General features: G+C 38.0%; 1 protein-coding gene across 3 annotated transcripts in view; it reads left to right on the top strand.

Annotated features, from left to right (window-relative positions):
- Positions 1-13,549, top strand: part of NTNG1 (netrin G1) — a 327,327-nt gene that overhangs the window by 90,686 nt on the left and 223,092 nt on the right. The gene's annotated exons all lie outside the window — the stretch shown is intronic.

Raw genomic sequence — 13,549 nt, 5'->3', positions numbered from 1 at the left:
AGAAATAATCATTACTTAATTAGCCAGTCTTTTCGTTGTCTTTCTCTCTTTCTTTTTCAGTCATATGTTAAAAATGAGATTACAGAGCCATGAATGGGATAGGAACAAGCCTAAGGGATCATTAATTGTGAGCACAGGGCTTAGAGTCAGATAGGCGAGGTGTCTCTGTCACTAAGGAGCTTATAACTTTGGGCAAGTGACTTCAAGTACCTAAGACTCAGTTTCTTCTTCTGTAAACTTGGTATAATAATATAATCCACCTCATTTGACTGTTCAGAGCATTAAATGAGATGATACCTATAATTATAAGCATAGTGCCTTTCAGGGCGGGTTGGTAAGTTCTAGATAGAGCTATACTTGGAAGCATGGACCTTCTCTTCTAATTTCTATCTGGGTGCTGTGGGATTGGGTCCCAGTCTTAGTACTTAGTCTTTTCCCATCTCTCCAGTTCATATGGTCACCTTTTTTTCTTGGCTTCCTGAATGTCAACATTGCAATGCCAGCCATCTGTTACTTAAACAAGAGGATCTTATTTACTCTCATCAAATGACACTTGTAATAAGAGAAACACTGTCAGCATCAAGTGAAGTGAGGGTCTCAGCTGTGGGCTCCATCAGCCATCCTGGCCTTGAGGGCCTCTGCTGTCCTCTGCTCAGTTAAATTGTGTCTGATACCCACCTTTTCAAGTGCAGCCAAAACAAGGAAGTCAGAGGCTGGAGCCCACAGGTGAGGTTGAGTGGATATGGCCCAACCTCGCCCACTGTAACTAACTGTTTATTTAGGTCAGTTTTATAGGTTCCTGCAGAACTTGAAATTGTCACTCAAAATGGTCCCTGGTCATTGTAGTAGACTTTTGCCACTTTTTAGCTATCCTACTTGCCAGTGTGCCTTACTATTTAAAGGAAACATTCCACCGTGTGTAATATCATTAGAATAAGTACCCTGTCTCCGAGTGCAGACGTTAAGAAAGGGAAAGAAAACTTTTCAAAGCTTCCTGGCAGCCAGGGCTCAGTCATGTGACCTTGACTTGGCCAATCAGATGCTTCTGTTTGAGGCCTTGACTCCAGAATAAAGATGGTGAGGATTCATTGATGATCACTTTACTGATGCTCAGTGGCAGCATCGCATACTTAGTAAGATGTTCAAGTATATGATATCTTCTTCTATTGCTAGGGTGGGAGTAGCAAGTGGTGGTGAAGCTAGCTTTTGGTTTGGGAAAGTGTGAGATTTTTAGCTGCCATTATAAATTTGGTGCTATAGCAGATATGGGAGGTAACACAGAGTTAATCTTACCGAGGAACTAAGATTGTGTATGCATCTTCACCATCCACTTGTCCTCAAGTCTTCTGTGATTTAAGGCAAACATTTTTCATTTCTTGTGGCTCTCAAATTGAGTTCACTGAATCTATAATGACAATCACAATATAAGCAATTTTATTAACCTGTCAATTATTATTCAGCCTTCTTATTCTCGTCACATCCCAAGTCCAGGAGGGTGTTAAAAAATGGAAGACAGTGTTTCCTTGAATCCAAAGTGCTGAATTTTATGTTTTCCTTTCATGAATGGGAACTGGGGTGGTTGTGCATATATCTAGCTTCTTATAAAATTTTAAGAATGTTCTGATTTACTTCATCAGAAATTTAGCTATTGACTGAAATTAGGAGGTTATTTTGGGGAGTTATGCATGTATTTGAACCCATTAGAAATTACTACTTTAATTTTTCTCTAAGATAGAAGTTCCCAGAATGTGCTGTTTTGATGAGACCACCCTAAAAAAGAACTCTGTTGTCAAATAAGTTTGGAAGGAAACTACATAAAATATCTCCCTCTTGAGAAAGCCCCTTTACTCAGTAGGGTCTGACCTGGGGTGAGGCTGAATACCACTACATATTACACCACTGGGCCAAATGTCAGTTGTAAATCCAATCTGGTGGCTCCTTTTTACTCTCCCAGCAGCCACCCTGCAATAAAGATTTGGTCTTTGTGACATAAAGTGAAGTTCAATGATAAGAGGTAGCTGATAACACTTGAAATTTTTGAATTCAGGATCCAAAAAAAGAGATAGATGATAAGGGATTTATGTTTAGCCTTTTATTCTAAGCTATCAGAATTAGCTCCTGTGCAACCCATTTTCCTGGCAAATCAACCATCTCTTCTTGGTGTGTCACAGATCTTAGAGAAGGGTACTCTTTTGGCTCTGTACTTTTCATTCTGTTTTATTTCATTTTCATTCATCAGGAGATTTATAATTAAGTTTACCTGCCCTTACCCAGGAGGCAATTATTGGTCCAGATCATATTATAATTGTCTCAGGTCTTTACTGGCTTGCCTGATGTTTGGGAGTGGCGTTTCCTCCTTTATTTTAAAGCATTTGTCCTTTTTGTTTCAGTCTGACAGTGATATGTGTTGTTCTCCTTTGCAAACAAAGGAACGAACATCCCACACTGCATAAACATTTGTGTCACACTTTCCTCCTGAAATTAGTATTCTTTTAAACTGGTTAACACATTTGTACTGTCTCTGACACCTTTAACTATGACAACTATGAAACAAAATAGGGTACAGTGAACAAATATATCACTTGGACCCGATTAGATTAATTACTATTCGGGACAGTGCTTAGATTAATTATTTTGTTTGTGTAGTATGTTCGTTAAGTGGTTGCCTGATTGCTGCTCAGAAGATTGATTACTTGTTACATTTACCTTGTGGTTTCTGTGGGGAAAACATCTTTTAGGATTCATCACTTCTAAAAGCCCAGGGGGCTTGGTTGACATGAGAATGCTCCAGTAAAGCTGTAAAATGGAGAGCAGGCTGTGGAAAATGTGTTCTTTAAATAAACACCTACAGTGGTGGCTAGAGTAGTCATCAGATCTGTTTAACATCAGGAGAAACAATCGATGATAAAATTGATTTAATACAAACTATACAATCTGGAAACCCAGTGCACCACTTGGATTGTAAAATTGAAGTACATAAGTACTTCCCAAGATTTTCTTGGTCTCCAGTAAGGTAAAATAGCAAACTCTGTGATTTTGTTATTTTACCTCTTGACTGTTGCATACCTCCCTTCCCAGTTGCAATCACCTGCCAGCTGCTGCTGCTGTTTGAGTCTGCCCTCGCTATGGGGCTCAAGAACCCCCTAGGTTCCTTCTGAAGAACCCACACTGCAGCTCTTTGAGGTGCTTGCCTCGCTGTAGGAAGCTACATGGGGTTATGTGATGCAAAAGAACATGAATTATCTGCTGTGTTCAAGGGGTGGTTGCCCGCACTAGGAAAGGATTTATGATAATAGGATTTTGTTGCAATGAGGGGTCGTAACAAATTTAAATAGAAAAGTACTTTTGAAAGAAACAAATGAGTTAAGGATTAAAAATAAAACAGCGGCTGGACTAATCTCTCCATCTGGGGACCAAAAAATACACTGCTTAAACATGATTGTATATTATACCTATCTGTGACTTTGAATTCTGATGGCTGTATTAGACGAACAGTTTTAGGACTCAAAGAGGCTTCATCTGTCCCTGCCAAATATACTGTACCTTTGCCCAGAAGATAAAGACTAAAGATTATTTCTGTCTTTTCTACTCTTTGACCGTATTATTTAGGCCTATTAATCATAGTCATAAAGAAGTACAACAGTGACACAAAATACTTAGAAATAGGGCACTGAAAATGTTCAGGATCTTAATGTTACGGATTTTAACTAACATACATCCCAGTAAGTTAGAAGAAAATAACCAAAAAGTAAAATAATGAAATGAAATAAAAATTCCTCATGTTTCAGTCACAGCCTTCCCCTCTGTGCCTGGAGATTTCCAAAGGTAAGCCATTTTCAAACAAAAAGTGCATTTTAGCATTTAAAACCATTTTAGATTTAAGATGATTAAACATCACAATCATATGTCATAATAACCATATGTTATTATGGCAAAGATAACCTTCCTTCATAAAGGTACAGTAATTGCCAAAGGAGAAACAGCCTAGAGCGTAGGTATGGGGACATTGATAAATGAGAAGATGATGAGAGACGGGCAGTTGTTTTTGAGTTGGTTGGCTTCCTACAGCGGTGCAAAGACTAGAAATAAAAAGAAATACATTAGCCCCGCTGAAAATGTATTTAGGGCCTTTTTGATTAAATTCTTCTTTTCCTCTGTGACATGAAAACTGGAACTAGACAGGAATTAATTCTTTAAACATTTTTCTTTCTCACTGACTGACTGCCCTGTTGTTTCTTTGTGTGTACCTAAGTTCAAGTCCAATAGGAAATTCTAGTGATTCAACTTCTTCAGCAGTTCCCCCCTCCCAAATTCCTCGTTTCTGATAGACCACTATCTTGGGAAGTGGGACTGAGACGGTTATGGGAATAAAGTTGCCTATAAAACAAGTTTCCAAATGTTGAAAACTCAAAGTTCAGCATATTTAAAAATAGCCTGGAATCCTGAGAAATGAGCCCCGATTTTCAAAGCATCCCTGAAATCTTCCTCTTTTGGCCTTTTCATACATTATTATATATTTTACAACTACAAGCTATTCTAGTAAATAAGTTGCTTATATTATTGAACTCTTACGGTCTTTGAGAAAATTGAAAATGTGTGTTTGGAACCTCACTGAATTGTTCATAGCTGTTGTTTTAATTGTAAAAGCAGCATGTTAAATATGTCTGTGAGAGTGTGACTTTAAGTTAATGAAACTGGTTTTCATGTATTGTTTATTGAAGTCATTTCATTACTTTATGGTCACACCTCAAACATTTAAAGGTCCCTGTAATTATTTGATGGCTAAATGTGGCTGTCCTTTGAAAGCAAAATAATGTTATTGATCCATTGTTACTCCCGACCCACAGTTTAGTTTAATTGCCTTTTCCCTTTATGAACACTGGCCTCTCATAATTTTCTCATGTAACCAAGGAAATCTCTCAGGAGACACTATACAGGGTGAGAGTCCTGAAGTGTTTTCTGAAGCAGCATTTATTCAGTCAGTCAGTCAGTCAGTCAATGAATAAATGTACTGAATACTTACTAGATTCCAGACCTCATGCTTTTATTTTCTGTATGAATGAAAGTCATAATACATGCCTTCAAAGAGCTCGGGTTTTGTGAGAGGTCCTGTAAATGTGCAAGCAGTTAAACACAAAGAGTGTTTGAAGTGAGCCTAACAGAGCCCAGAGAGGTAACCAAAAGCATCCCAGGGGAGGACTTAATGACAGCTCTCAGAAACAAAGGGCCTGGAGGAGGGTGGTCCAGACAGAGGGAGCTGCACTTGCTGGAGTGGCAGAGAGAACCCTGCTCAAAGTGTTCCTTAAACCTGGAGGAGGAGGAGACAGGGAGGGAGGCAGAAGAGGAAGGTAAGGCACACCTGGGAAAGTCTTTGGAAGCCATGCATTTGGCCTTTACTCTGCAGAAACCAGAGAGCAAATACAAGATTTAATCAGGAGAATGACTTCTATCCAATTAGTATCATATTCTAACTGAATTAATCAGCCATACTTTATGCCTTTTCTTTATGTCCAAACTGGTTTTGTTTTTTATTTTTTATTGTCCAAACTGAGCTGGCTTCCATTTCTGACAGATTTGACTTTGAAGTGTTTTTGCTTATCTGAAAGGTAGGAAGATTTTTCTTTCTGGTCTGAATTTCTCACTTCTATCTTCCTTCCTCAGCTACCTGCTTGAGATCTTTCCCCATGCTAAATTAGAAAGGTGAATCTGCTTCAAAATATAATTAGATAGGACTTTTTTGAAAGATGATATGCTGTTTATATGATATTAATTACCTGCCTTTATAATTATTTGGATTGAATGAACCAGTTTAGAAACCAGTTTAAGTTATAATTCATAAGATTGAAAATAAAAAGTATTTTAGTTGCTAACTGTGAGAAATCACTGAAATCCACTTTTTTTTTTTTTTAAGATTTATTGATTGATTGATTGCTATGTTGGGTCTTCGTTTCTGTGTGAGGGCTTTCTCTAGTTGCGGCAAGCGGGGGCCACTCTTCATCGCGGTGCGCGGGCCTCTCACTATCGTGGCCTCTCTTGTTGCGGAGCACAGGCTCCAGACGCGCAGGCTCAGTAATTGCGGCTCACAGGCCTAGTTGCTCCGCGGCATGTGGGATCTTCCCAGACCAGGGCTCGAACCCGTGTCCCCTGCATTAGCAGGCAGATTCTCAACCACTGCGCCACCAGGGAAGCCCTCAACTTTTAAAAAAATGTTTCCAAGACTAGAGACCAACTTGGTTCAGAGAAGTATGTGAGAAAAGTCTGCCTTGTGATGGGTGTCCATTTCAAATATTTGTTTTGTAGTTTAGGTATAGATGGGGAAATAAGGATTTGCATTTAAAGAATGCATCCCATCTCTTTAATATTTTGCCTCAGTGTCCCAATCAGCTCTTCAGAAATAGAGAATTGCTTCCTTTTTACTTAAGATAATGAAAGGATAAAAATCTTTCAAAGGATCAAAACCATCAATTTAGTCATTTTGGACATCTTAATAAATAGAGTTGCTACACAGCTGTTCTAGTCACTTATTTGGAATTGATTGTGAATATATCCAAAAAGACCAGCTTGACGCTACACTGCTAATTTGATCCCTGCACATAAATGCTCTACGGATGGTGGAGGATTTCAGGTGGAGGATGGTTAAAGTACAGTTTGCATGGGCCCCAGCCAGAAAAAAACCCTTCCCATATGTTAGCCATGGAGGTGCAGAACAAGGGGGGAAACACAGCTCTGTGGCAAATGCCTGCAGAAGCAGGACAAAGGATAAAAATATAGATGCAGCTAGCTGGAATTTCCCAGAACCAAAATATCTTATTCTCCCTATGACCTCACAATGAGAAAGTATCCTACATTTCCATTTTAATAATCCAGCATTCTTTCCCATGCTTCCTCTTTGTTTCAGTAGCCTCAGGCCTATGGTAACCCAAAGAGCCTTTTCCCCCAAGGGTATTTCATTATTAGGACATTGTCAGTGATAATAGGACCTCCATTCCCATTTTCCAATATTGAACAAGTGGGATTAAAGCATTATATGAAAGACATTGTCATGTTAATCCCTGACTCTACCATGGCATTTTCTGTTTTGCCCTGTATAGGATCATCTACATTTGGGTTTATAGGCTGAATTTCATTAAATTAAATGCTCTTCCTGGGATTATATGCTCTTTTATTTAATGTTTTGCCCAGGGCTACTCATAATAAGTGTCTTAATGACTCTAAGAAGGGTTTTTGGGTTTTTTTTTTTTCACTTTAATAGTAGCTGAGGTTAAAAAAAAAAAAAAATGATGTTGCTGGAAAAATCATCATTGTCCCACATTAATATATGTAGGTTCATCTCTCTTAATTAAAGCATGTCACTGCATGTACTCCCTAGATAAAATGATTTTTTAAAAACTGAGTGAAAACAAAAATAAAAACAGCTTCATAATAGTCTCTCTATATTTTATTTTATTTAAAAAAAAAAACAATTGGAGTGTCAACTTCATTTTTTTTTTTTTTAGGGGCACACATGAACAAATACAGTTTATAATAGCAGCAAACACACTCACATGGCAATTTTAATGTGCCAAACACTCTTCCAAGCATTTACTTCCTCAAAAAGACCCCTATTTTAAGTAGCTATTATTATATCCTTATTTTCCAAATGAGGAAACAGGCACTGAAATTAAAGAACTCGCTTGACTTTGTACATAAGCAAGTGGCAGAGTGGGAACTCAGTGAGGACTGGAACTCAGGGGTCCATCTCCACAGGATACAAAAGGCCACTTCACTGAATGCCTCTTGACTAGAAGGAGACTCAGGCTCCATCGGTGAGCACTCTATGGCCAGCCCAATCTACAGAGGAAAAGACTAGTCTGAGAATGTGAATATCTTCATACAAAGAGAATACAGCCATTTTGTTGTTGCTGCTGTTGCTGCTTCTGCTATTGTTGTTATTATTCATTTATTTTAACCCTTGGACTGGAGGAAGCAAAGGGAAAAGGCAAAATACACAAAGTAAAGGAATACTTCAAAAGAGTCCTAAAAATTAATCACCTCTGTAATAGGGGTCACCAAAATTTTATTGGAATTTTGGACAGGAAATAAAAAACATTTAGGAAATGGTAGTCTTAAAAACTACACTATACAAATGGTTGGGGGAGACCTTCAAGATGGCGGAGGAGTAAGACGTGGAGATCACCTTCCTCCCCACAAATACATCAGAAATACATCTACATGTGGAACAACTCCTACAGAACACCTACTGAACGCTGGCAGAAGACCTCAGACTTCCCAAAAGATATATATATTTTTTTTCCCTTTTTCTCTTTTTGTGAGTGTGCATGTGTATGCTTCTTTGTGTGATTTTGTCTGTATAGCTAGCTTTGCTTTTACCATTTGTCCTAGGGTTCTGTCTGTCCTTTTTTGTTTGTTTGTTTCTTTTTTTTTAGTATAGTTTTTAGCTTGGTTATCATTGGTGGATTTGTTTTTTGGCTTGGTTGCTCTCTTCTTTCTTTCTTTTTTTTTTTATTTTTAACTTTTTAAAAATTTAAAAAATTTTTTTATTTATTATTTTAGTAATGCTCTTTATTTTACTTTTTTCTTTCTTTCCTTCTTTCTTTTTTTCTCCCTTTTCTTCTGAGCCGTGTGGCTGACAGGGTCTTGGTGCTCCAGCTGGGTGTCAGGCCTGTGCCTCTGAGGTGGGAGAGCTGAGTTCAGGATATTGGTACACCAGAGACCTCCTGGCTCCACGTAGTATCAAACAGTGAAAGCTCTTCCAGAGATCTCCATCTCAACACTAAGACCCAGCTCCACTCAATGACCAGCAAGCTACAGTGCTGGACACCCTATGCCAAACAACTAGCAAGACAGTAACACAATCCCACCCATTAGCAGAGAGTCTGCCTAAAATCATAATAAGGTCACAGACACCCCAAAACACACCACCAGACGTGGTCCTGCCCACCAGAAAGATAAGACCCAGCCTCATCCAACAGAACACAGGCACCAGTCCCCTACACCAGGAAGGCTACACAAACCACTGAACCAACCTTAGCCACTGGGGTCAGACAACAAAAACAACGGGAATTATGAACCTGCAGCCTGTGAAAAGGAGACCCCAAACACAGTAAGTTAAGCAAAATGAGAAGACAGAGAAACACACAGCAGATGAAGGAGCAAGGTAAAAACCCACCAGACCAAACAAATGAAGAGGAAATAGGCAGTCTACCTGAAAAAGAATTCAGACTGATGATAGTAAAGATGATCCAAAATCTTAGAAATAGAATGGAGAAAATACAAGAAACATTTAGCAAGGATCTAGAAGAACTAAAGAGCAAACAAACAATGATGAACAACACAATAAATGAAATTAAAAATTCTCTATAAGGAATCAATAGCTGATTGATTAACTGAGGCAGAAGAACAGATAAGTGACCTGGAAGATAAAATAGTGGAAATAACTACTGCAGAGCAGAATAAAGAAAAAAGAAAAAAGAATGAAAAGAATTGAGGACAGTCTCAGAGACCTCTGGGACAACATTAAATGCACCAACATTCTAATTATAGGTGTCCCAGAAGAAGAAGAGAAAAAGAAAGGGACTGAGAAAATATTTGAAGAGATTATAGTTGAAAACTTCCCTAATATGGGAAAGGAAATAGTCAATCAAGTCCAGGACGTGCAGAGAGTCCCATACGGGATAAATCCAAGGAGAAACATGCCAAGACACATATTAATCAAACTACCAAAAATTAAATACAAGGAAAAAATATTAAAAGCAGCAAGGGAAAAATAACAAATAACATACAAGGGAATCCCCATAAGGTTAACAGCTGATCTTTCAGAAGAAACTCTGCAAGCCAGAAGGGAGTGGCAGGACATATTTAGAGTGATGAAAGAGAAAAACCTACAACCAAGATTACTCTACCCAGCAAGGACCTCATTCAGATTTGACGGAGAAATTTAAACGTTTAAAGACAAGCAAAAGCTAAGAGAATTCAGCACCACCAAACTAGCTTTACAACAAATGCTAAAGGAACTTCTCTAGGCAGGAAACACAAGAGAGGGAAAAGACCTACAATAACGAACCCAAAACAATTAAGAAAATGGTAATAGGAACATACATATCGATAACTACCTTAAATGTAAATGGATTAAATGCTCCAACCAAAAGACATAGACCGGATGAATGGATACAAAAACAAGACCTGGGGGCTTCCCTGGTGGTGCAGTTGTTGAGAATCTGCCTGCCAATGCAGGGGACACGGGTTCGAGCCCTGGTTTGGGAAGATCCCACATGCCGTGGAGAGACTCGGCCCATAAGCCACAATTGCTGAGCCTGCACGTCTGGAGCCTGTGCTCCACAGCAAGAGAGGTCGCGATAGTGAGAGGCCCGCTCACCGTGATGAAGAGTGGCCCCCACTTGCCGCAACTAGAGAAAACCCTCGCACAGAAACAAAGACCCAACACAGCCATAAATAAATAAATAAATAAAATTTTAAAAAGAACAAAAAACAAAAACAAGACCTGTATACATGTTGTCTACAAGAGACCCACTTCAGACCTAGGGACACATACAGACTGAAAGTGAGTGGATGGAAAAAGATATTCCATGCAAATGGAAATCAACAGAAAGCTGGAGTACCAATTCTCGTATCGGACAAACCAGACTTTAAAATAAAGACTATTACAAGAGACAAAGAAGGAAACTACATAATGATCAAGGGATCAATCCAAGAAGAAAATATAACAATTGTAAATATTTATGCACCCAACATAGGGGCACCTCAATACATAAGGCAAATGCTAACAGCTACATAAAAGGGGAAATTGACAGTAACACAGTCATAGTAGGGGACTTTAACACCCCACTTTCACCAATGGACAGATCAGCCAAAATGAAAATAAATAAGGAAACACAAGCATTAAATGATACATTAAACAAAATGGACTTAATTGATATTTATAGGACATTCCATCCAAAAACAACAGAATACACTTTCTTCTCAAGTGCTCATAGAACATTCTCCAGGATAGATCATATCTTGGGTCACAAAAGAAGCCTTAGTAAATTTAAGAAAATTGAAATCATATCAAGTATCTTTTCTGACCACAATGCTATGAGACTAGATATCAATTACAGGAAAAAATCTGTAAAAAATACAAACACATGGAGGCTAAGCAATACACTAGTAAATAACCAAGAAATCACTGAAGAAATCAAAAAGTACCTAGAAACAAATGACAATGAAAACACGATGACCCAAAACCTATGGGATGAAGCAAAAACAGTTCTAAGAGGGAAGTTTATAGCAATACACTCCTACCCCAAGAAACCAGAAACATATCAAATAAACAACCTAACCTTACACCTAAAGCAATTAGAGAAAGAAGAAGAAAAAACCCCCAAAGTTAGCAGAAGGAAAAAAATCATAAAGATCAGGTCAGAAACGTATGAAAAAGAAATGAAGGAAACAGTAGCAAAGATCAATAAAACTAAAAGCTGGTTCTTTGAGAAGATAAAATTGATAAACCATTACCAGACTCATCAAGAGAAAAATGGAGAAGACTCAAATCAATAGAATTAGAAATGAAAAAGGAGAAGTAACAACTGACACTGCAGAAATACAAAGGATCATGAGAGATTACTACAAGCAAGTATACGCCAATAAAATGGACAACCTGGAAGAAATGGACAAATTCTTAGAAAAATACAACCTTCCAAGACTGAACCAGGAAGAAATAGAAAATATGAACAGACCAATCACAAACACTGAAATTCAGATTGTGATTAAAAATCTTCCAACAAACAAAAGCCCAGGACCAGATGGCTTCACAGGTGAATTCTATCAAACATTTAGAGAAGAGCTAACACCTATCCTTCTCAAACTCTCCAAGATACAGCAGAGAGAGGAACACTCCCAAACTCATTCTACAAGGCTGCCATCACCCTGATACCAAAACCAGAAAAAGATGTCACAGAGAAAGAAAACTACAGACCAATATCACTGATGAACATAGATGCAAAAATCCTCAACAACATACTAGCAAATAGAATCCAACAGCAAATTAAAAGGATCATACACCATGATCAAGTGGGGTTTATCTCGGGAATGCAAGGATTCTTGAATATACACAAATCAATCAATATGATACACCATATTAACAAATTGAAGGAGAAAAACCATATGATCATCTCAATAGATGCAGAAGAAGCTTTTGACAAAATTCAACACCCATTTATGATAAAAACCCTCCAGAAAGTAGGCATAGAGGAAACTTTCCTCAACATAATAAAGGCCACAGCCCACATCATTCTCAATGGTGAAAAACTGAAACCATTTCTACTAAGATCAGGAACAAGACAAGGTTGCCCACTCTCACCGCTATTATTCAACACAGTTTTGGAAGTTTTAGCCACAGCAATCAGAGAAGAAGAAGAAATAAAAGGAATCCAAATTGGAAAAGAAGAAGTAAAGCTGTCACTGTTTGCAGATGACATGATACTATGCATAGAGAATCCTAAAGATGCTACCAGATAACTACCAGAGCTAATCAATGAATTTGGTTAAGTATCAGGATACAAAATTAATGCACAGAAATATGTTGCATTCCTATACACTAATGATGAAAAAATCTGAAAGAGAAATTAAGGAAACACTCCCATTTACCACTGCAACAAAAAGAATAAAATACCTAGGAATAAACCTACCAAGGGAGACAAAAGACCTGTATGCAGAAAACTATAAGACACTGAAGAAAGAAATTAAAGATGATACAGAGGGAGAGATATACCATGTTCTTGGATTGGAAGAATCAAAACTGTGAAAATGACTCTACTACCCAAAGCAATCTCAGATTCAGTGCAATCCCTATCAAGCTACCAATGACATTTTTCACAGAACTAGAACAAAAAATTTCACAATTTGTATGGAAACACAAAAGACCCCGAATAGCCAAAGCAATCTTGAGAAAGAAAAACGGAGCTGGAAGAATCAGGCTCCTGGACTTTGGACTATACTGTACAAAGCTACAATAGTCAAGACAGTATGGTACTAGCACAAAAACAGAAATATAGATCAATGGAACAGGATAGAAAGCCCAGAGAGAAACCCACGCACATATGGTCACCTTATTTTTGATAAAGGAGGCAAGAATATACAATGGAGAAAAAACAGCCTCTTCAATAAGTGGTGCTGGGAAAACTGGACAGCTACATGTAAAAGAATGAAATTAGAACACTCCCTAACACCATACACAAAAATAAACTCAAAATGGATGAAAGACCTAAATGTAAGCCCAGACACTATAAAACTCTTAGAGGAAAACATAGGCAGAATACTCCATGACATAAATCACAGCAAGATCCTTTTTGACCCACCTCCTAGAGGAATGGAAAAACAAAAACAAACAAATGGGACCTAATGAAACTTAAAAGCTTTTGCACAGCAAAGGAAACCATAAACAAGACGAGAAGACAGCCCTCAGAATGGGAGAAAATATTTTCAAATGAAGCAACTGACAAAGAATTAATCTCCAAAATTTACAAGCAGCTCATGCAGCTCAATATCAAAA

The sequence above is a fragment of the Balaenoptera borealis genome, assembly GCF_965194805.1.
Source record: "Balaenoptera borealis genome assembly, chromosome: 1".
Lineage (NCBI taxonomy): Eukaryota > Metazoa > Chordata > Mammalia > Artiodactyla > Balaenopteridae > Balaenoptera > Balaenoptera borealis.
Note: the sequence above shows the minus strand (reverse complement) of the source record. Positions and strands in the feature narration are given on the sequence as shown.